Source organism: Nematolebias whitei, chromosome 19 (genome assembly GCF_014905685.2).
Source record: "Nematolebias whitei isolate Nwh7 chromosome 19, NemWhi1, whole genome shotgun sequence".
In the NCBI taxonomy this organism is placed as follows: domain Eukaryota; kingdom Metazoa; phylum Chordata; class Actinopteri; order Cyprinodontiformes; family Rivulidae; genus Nematolebias; species Nematolebias whitei.
This window is the reverse complement of record NC_056516.1, coordinates 27,702,428-27,711,150: the sequence shown is the minus strand read 5'-3', so window position 1 is coordinate 27,711,150 and position 8,723 is coordinate 27,702,428.

The window sequence follows — 8,723 nt, the reverse complement described above, 5'->3', positions numbered from 1 at the left end:
TATGTATTGTAATTTGCATTATTTATTTATTTATACTTGCTAACTGTGACTTTTTGACTCTGTGTGCTGTTATTTATTTATTTTTTTATTTATTTTCTCTATCACCAGTACAATGCTACTGGAATTTAAATTTCTTTGTAGGAATCTTCCCAAGGGATGAAAGTTTGATCTAATCTATCTAATCTAATGTTTTAATCAACTTTAATGACACATTTTTTTTTAAGTTAAATTAAATAAACTCGTATGATATTGTTCCGTAAAAGGGTATTAGTTATAACCTTAAACTGCAAGCTCTGCGTGGCTCTGTTGGTTAATTTAATACATTTTAAAATGTTTTGTTTCCTAACCTATATAAACACGAGTCAAAACATGTTTAAAGGCTGATGCAACATGAGCATCATCACTTTCAAGATAGACAATTATTTTAAAAAGTCAGACGTGCTTGGGAGCTAACAGAGTCAATAACAGAAGCCATTCAAACCATTCTTTATTTCATGGTTACTGGTATTTCTTCAAAGGCTGAGGCTCAAGTGTTTCTAAGAACAGGGTTTGGATTTCAAGGCTTCTTTGTACAAAGCTCCGGGTTGAAGTGGGAATTTTCATTCCAAACCAAAATGTACCCAGAATAGTGAAATCAACAGAATAATTCAATTGACAAATGGGGTTCTTTTAATACAAGCTAATATTTTTTGCAACTTCATATTTGCCTGGTTGTGACAGAAACATTACTGTGCTTGAATGCTTTGATGATTATGACCCATAATTACACCTCTTGTGTAACAACATTCAAAACTTGCAGGTGTGATGTGTTTGACCCAAACAGAACGATCTCCTCGGGACCTCCAGACTCATTAAATGATTTCACAACCCTTCTCAAATTCAGTCAAATGTTCTCCCTCCTGGCTCATTGGAACACATTAACATTCATGTCATTTTTAGATCCTCAACTGAACAGCTAGTTTTTTTTTGCTTTTTTTTTACTCTGAGAGTCTGGCTCATTACAACACACTAACCCACAATGAGCACATGTGTTCTGTCATCCTCAGGATGGAAGCTCATTAAAGCATATTAGTACCTCTGTAATGTCATAGACTGTAAGCCATTGTGGATTTTGACCTGCAGTTTAGAAAATGGTACCCAGAGTTGCCTGTAAGTGAGCAGTAACATCTTCTCCTTGTCTGAATTCTTGTGGCAGCTTGGTGGACTATATTTTCCCCATCAGTCATCCTGTTCCTAATGGTTCAGAAGGAGGGTTTGTCCAGAGGTCGTTCAACCAATCAGCATCTAACCTTTTAAGTGGAATTGGGGATGATTATCTGTCTTTTTGTCTCATCTTCTTTCAGCCTGATTCTATCTTTCATCTAGACACCGTTCCTCTGATTTTGTTCACCTCATCTTTGCCTTCCTTTATTTCATTTCCTGTCTCATAGTTTTCAGTTTATGATTAACTCTTTGCTGTTTGCCTCTCCCTTTCACCATTCTTCATTATTCAGCCATGGAAAAACAGAGTTAACAGGCAGATGAGGATGATGAGAATCAGTTCAACCTGAGGTCAGACAGCAAATATAGATGTGAGATGATAGTGCATGTACGTCTTAGCAAGTTTTAGCCAAAAGAGGGCAAGTCTACAACTCTAAAGTAGATAATTTATATCAGAAAGTCATGTCTGTATTAAATGAAAAAAAAAACAATCAGTAAAGACCAGAAAAGGACGAGAAGCATCAACTTTCTGTTATTCCATCCACTTTATGGCAAGGTTTTAGAAACAGCTCTGGAAATTACCTTGAAGGTGCAAAAATATATATTTTTTGTTTCAAACATTTTTTTTTGTTACAAGTGAATAAAGTGCATAACTACCTAAGAAGAACTGATTCTTTGTTGTGAATCGCTTGCCTTAGGTGCTTCTGTAGTTAAATAATTTATTGCTTGAAGGTGTTAAAATATTTAAAAGCAAACAAACCATATTTTAAACTGGCATGAAGACATATTAAAATAACAGGGGAATCTACAGAAATACTGTATTACTGAAGACCAGATACAAATCATGGCCTAGCTTTCCTTGAAGGACTCACCCGTCACCTATATCAACGTTTTAGACTAAGATCATCTTTTGTTGAGAAATGACACAGTTCTAGTAAGAGTTGGCAATAGGAGTGCACCCCCGATTTCCTTAATTTTTGGAAATCGGCCAATACTTGCATGAAAAACCGATTTTACCGATTTCTTTAGTTTTAACTACAATTGTCTGAACTTCATTTATATTTCAGAGCACTACCTCATGGCCAGTTAAAACCAGTTTGTATTGTTCTAGGATATCGTTCAAGGTTATGTTTTTCAATAAAATAATATTGGAAAATTGAAGGTGCATTGTGACCTTATAACACCTGACAGCGTTGCTTATAAAACAAAATCAGTATTGGCCAAAATCTGAATCGGCAGGTCAGACATTTTAGAAATCGGTGATTGGCCAGAAAACTGCAATGGGTGCACCCCTAGTTGGCAATCAAGATTTTTTGTTGGGAATAACTGAACTACTACCACACTACATTTTGGATTCAATATCTGTATAATTAGCTACAATATTACCTTTTATATGTTAAGGTCATTTTGCTGTAATGGCCATCTTTGATTAGGGAGATGTCAAATGTTAATCACTTATGGACAGAATTATTATTTTCTAAAAGTTTTTTTGAAATCTTACATTCATTCACTTAAAAGATGATGGCGCAATTGTGTCTGACACGCAGACCACCTCTGCTACCTTAGTTGTTTGTGATCCTGTTTATTCTAACTTTCGGCTTGCCTTTAGTATGGTCTGTCACAGCTACTACAATTGAAGTTACTAACACTGCCACACATTGCCGCAGTATCTATCTGTTTATGGAGTTCTCTTGCCACTCTGCCCTGCCAAGAGCCACCACCGGAGACATGGAAGGAGAGGTGGACTTCTTATCAAACTTCGGATCTGGGATTTTAACACCCATGGTGTTCACAACTGGCTCACTAAGGACTGGTATTATTGGCTCCAGACAGTTGTTGTGGACACCAGCTGCCTGCTCCCCAGCTGATGGCATGAAGACACACACTTGGGCCTGTACTCTGGAGAACCTCCACCTGCTCGGTCATGGATCTCATCAGACTATCTGGAACTCTTATCCCTTTGGCACTGATTAACCTCAAATCCCACACTAACGAGACGTTTGTCATGAATAACCTTTTTCTCTAACACATTAGCTCTTCTTCTTTTACCGAAAACATAGATAAAACCAGATGAGAATGGTGCCTTCTCAGAGCTTCTCCTGCTCGGCTGTTCCTTCTTTAGCTCCCCTCGTCTGATGGGCCATAGTGGGAGCATTGCCTCCGTTTTCCTTGACAATTTTAAATGCAGACTTCTACCTGCCAGCATTTACTCATCTTCTAAATTACAGGTGTTTGTGGCTGAGCTGCCACAGCTTGTATTATATGCTGTTGTCCATTGTCCGTCTAAATATAATAAGGAATTTATTCAATAAATTTCTGAATTTTTAGCGGACTCTTTCCCAAGATTTGATAAACTGTTTATTTATGGGGATTTTAAGATTCATGTTTGCTGCCTATCTTGTCAGTTAGCCTCTGATTTGATCAATTTTTGACTTATTTTAATTTAACACAGTCTGTTTATGGACATGTGCAAATTTCTGGGCATACATTGGATCTTATTATTCCAAGGATTCGAGGTTCTTTATTTGTCATTCGCACCACATGTGGTGCATGTGGTGGAACGAAATTGTGTACACAGGGTCTCAGTTACATCCAACAAAACTATGAAATGTAAAAGAAAAACTGTAATAAGATCTAAAATATGAACTAAGAAAAACATTAACTAAAATACACTAAGCACTAGTAGTATAAAAACAATACGCCAGACAGCAGCACAAACATGAGTCTGTGTGAGCAGATGAGCATGAATGAACACAGCAACATGAAACAGATCAGCAGCAGCATGATGCGATTTTTCACAGTGATTATCCTGGTTAGACATTCATGAGTCTAACAACTTCAGGGTAGAAGCTGTTACTCAGTCTAGTGGTTCTACACTTTAAGGACTTTAACCAATTTTATGGATTCACTGTTTTACAGTATGTTTCCAGTGAATTTTGACTAGATGACTCCATCTATTTCCAAACTACTTGTTCTCAAATTCTGGACTCCATTGTTCCTTTTAGGTTTAAATCCACCAAACCAAGAGCAGAGCCATGGTTGAAAGATGCCTCTTGTGCTTTGAGAAAATAAATGCAGGAAAGCTGAATGACAATGTAAGACAAGCTATTTACATCTGTAAAATTTTTGAGAGTGTGTTTCTAATTACCAGAGATTTGTTAAAGAGGAAAAATGCCAATATGTATCTTGCTTAATTTCAAATAGTAGAAATTGCCCTAGAATATTATTTAACACAATTATTGTTTGTGTACAATTATTGTACACTTTGTTGTTAACCCTGTTGCCTGTGTTTTACAAGATGCTATAGACACTGTAGGGGAACACCACCTCAGAACCAGTTCACCACCTCAGAAAAGAACACCTCATCTCAGAAAACAGTTAATCACATCTTGTGATGTGCCACAGGGCTCTATTCTCAGTCCTCTCCATGTTTCTCTGTATACTGTATGCTGCTACTTGGATCAGTTATAGCCAGACACCAATTTTCTTTTCACTGCTATGCAGAAGATCTAAAGATGTATTTGCCTATAAAACCTAAAAATACTAAACTTCACACTTCTTATTTCAGTTGTGCCTGAGCGATTAGAGCAGTCGTCCTCCAATGGGAGAGTTGAGTGTTTGATTCCACCAGCGGTCACAATTTGAAGTGTCCCTGGGCAAGACGCTGAACCCCTCACTGCCTCTGATGTGTGTGCCATTGGTGTCTGAATGCGATCGAAAGCTCTGATTAGTCTCAACAGAATTATTTGTTTGATTAGCTTTGTAGCGATGTAGTAGATTGCTGCATGAATATAGTATGTGTGGCTAGGTAAATGAGAGCACAGGTTCTGCACTTTGAGTATCTTGATTAGATAGAAAGATGCTATATAAATACAGTTCATTTATCATTTACCATCATTTTTTTGACTGCATTACTAACATTAAACAGTGCTTCACCAAATTGTTCAGTTTTTAAATGAAGGAAAGACAGAGTTTATCTTTTTTGGTGATGATTCTCTGTAACTTTGGTGCTTTGGCATCCACGTTTAGGCCCATAGTTAAAAACTTGGGGGAGACCTTTAACAAGGAGTTAAAGTTTACCAAACATAGCCTCTGTAGTCAAGGCCAGCTTTTATCATTTATATATTTTAACCAAGGTCAAGCCTTTTTGAATTCATCTAGACCAAGAAAAGGTCATTTATGCTTTGATCAGGTCAAAGCTTGACCACTGCAATGCTCTGTATGTAGGAATCGCCCAATCCTCCATCTGCTGTTTTCAACCAGTCCAAATGATGGGGCCCATTTTATAACAATCACCCCCTGATGTGAGCACATCACCCCTGATTTATTTTCTTTACATTGGCTTCCAGTCCATTTTAAAATTGGTTTTAAAAATTTATTATTCACTTTTAAAGTTCTTAATGGTCTTGTCCCAACTTATTCAGCTGATGTAATAGCTTTTTGTGAGTGTAAGAGAACATTAATATAAACTAATACAGACTACTACTTAGACTGAAGAAGTCTTATGGATAAAAGACGAAACATTTCAACAAAGAAGAATCCATCCAGAGGACAAGACTTAACCTTGTTATATTGACAAATACATTTTTACTGTTTCTCCCCGAGTCCAAATACAAACATTGGAGTGACCGGGCCTTTTCGGTCGCTGCACTCTGAATGTGGAACAAACTACCTCAGGATTTGCACTCCATCACAGATCTGGCTCTTTTTAAATCTAATCTTAAAACCATTTTATTCAGGCAGGCTTTTATTACCTACTGGCTCTCTGGCATTTTTGTATCGTTTTTGATTGTTTGTTTTTGGCTTTTGTTTTGTGAAGCACTTTGCACACCTTTTGGCTGTTGGAAAGGGCTCTATAAATACATATTGATTAAATGATTGATTGATTGATTGATCTGTTCAGTGGTTGGTTAACTATTTTTAACAGAAATATGAGATTATTTCAAATAGGTAATAGCAATGGTTTAACAACAGAACTTTTGTGTCCATTTAGCACTTGTAGTATGACTCACACCTACTATCACAGCACATAAATGCTTAATATTTGTAAAATTAACTGAGTTACTGTCATTTTTGTGTTTGCCTAGGTTGCTTAGCTGTGGTGTCCATCTTAAATTGGTCTGACTTTAAAAATTATGTAATTGTAGTTGTACACCCATTGGCTACTTTCTGAGAGGTTCATTAAATTTTGCCTGGTGGTTCATGAAATATTTAGGGAACAGACACATGGACACACACACACGGGCAAAAACATAGACACCCTTTTGCTTTGCTGCGACAGGCGATTGTTACCTAATGAATGCAAGGCAAAAGCAAAAAAAAAAAAAAAAAAAAAAAATTATAGGCTTCTATGTAACAATTTTCATTTTTTGTAGTTTGAACTTAAAAAATGCTTAATTATCTATAAATTGATTTTCATGAATTTCATGGCCTGGAGGCTTTTATTTTTTTTAATAATTTATTGATTTTAAGTCCTAAGTGACTCAAACAAACAAATGGCTGTTAAAATGAGATTAAAGACATATATCAGATAAAGGAGCCATCAGTGGAAAAAGGAAACAAAGAGAAAAAAGAAAAGAAAAGAAAAAAAAACAATCAACAACAACAACAAAAAAAAAAATCAACAACTATTGTTCAATCCAGTTTTTTTTTTTTTTTAAAGAAAAGCCTGGCTACTATGGGAGCAAAAGTCCTTTAAATTCCCTTAAAGTTAACAACTAACATTGCAGAATTTTGTCATTAACTATTTGCCAAGAACTTAAATAACAAATAAAAAGAAAAAAATCATGTCCTTGAAAAGAAATCATGTCCTTAACTTATGTATTTGCTGACATTAAACTGATTCTAATCCTGTAATTTGACAGCATGGCACTCTGACAGCAGCTCGAGTGTGCAACTATAAGACGATCTAATTGGACACACCATTGTTATGTGGCCTGATGATCACATCATATGAGTAAACCAAGCCATCATCTTTGGTTTGGAACGGTTCACGTCTTGAATATAAATGTTCTATCAGTCGATGTATTCATGAAGGATTCCTCCAGAGAGGACCATGCCAGCAACATGAATCAGAAAATTCAAAACATCACATAGTTAAGAAGCTAATATGAGCATCGGAGGAGAAAAATGATTCATGCGACTGGATTTAGGTTACAGGAAAAAAGGAACTGGGATTTGCAAGTTAATTGACGTTGAGACAATAAATCTAATGCTTTCAGACAGAAAGGCGAACTGAAGCAATAGTGGAAAACAAAATTGAACAGAAAACATGAGCTGAGATATAAAGAAGATGTGGAAAGCGATCAGAGACGGGATCAGATGCACCAACAAACAAAGTAGGGTTGAATAAGAAACGATGGAGAAATACAAAACAAATGAATGAAGAAAACAAAATAGCACAAGAAACCCAAGATGATAAGAAATGAAAATTTGTTCACATAATATACAACATTATACAACATTATACAATATACTCTTGAAAAGGCTAATATTCAAAAATTGTTTTTCTGTATTTTTTTTGTACAATAGTGAGTTGTTTTGTCTTTTAGAGTTGTGTTCCACGTACGAATAGAAATATTTGATAAACCAGATTTTATTTTTTAACATTTTGACATATTTGTTATAAACTGGTCATTTCATGGCAAGAAGGCCCAATACTTTATACCATCATTCATCACGAAAATATTTACAAAACAGACAACCTCATTATTAATTCTGCTGTGAAACAATGTTTTGGGTAACATGTAATTATTTTATGACTATTAATTTCACATAATCCTTTTTAGTGTGTAGAAATTTCAATGCATGCATACAATCCATCCATCCATCCATCCATCCATTATCTTTACCTGCTTATTCCATTTTGGGTCAAGGGGGTCACTGGTGCCCATGTCCAGCAATCACTGTGCGAGAGGCGGGGTACACCCTGGACAGGTCGCAAGTCCATCACAGGGACACATAGAGACAAACGAGACAAACAACCATTCACTCTCTCACTCACACCTAGGGACAATTTAGAGTTACCAATCAGCCTAACATGCATGTTTTTGGTCTGTGGGAGGAAACCGGAGTACCCGGAGAAAACCCATGCATGCACAGAGAGAACATGCAAGCTCCACCCAGAAGACCCCTGGACCGTGGTTTGAACCAGGGACCTGTTCGCTGAGAGGCAGCAGCTCTACCAGTTGTGCCACCGTGCTGCCCTGCATGCATACAAGTGATGAACTAATTTATTTAGGTTTAGCAACTTTCAGGATCATATATTTGTACTAACTCTAAGATGCATTAAGGCCTAATACATTATGAGTATTGATACTTAGTCACACTGTTCCCTAAATTATCTCTAAATACATATACAGTATTTTATGCTATGTTATTTCTATATAGAATATATGAATATTATATAAATTTTTAGAAACCACAACCTTGAATAAGTAATACACTGACTATATCTAAATGTTTATTTTATGTTTTTCAAAGTAGAGCTGGACAAAGGTAAACAGTGAGTTGGAGTAATAGGA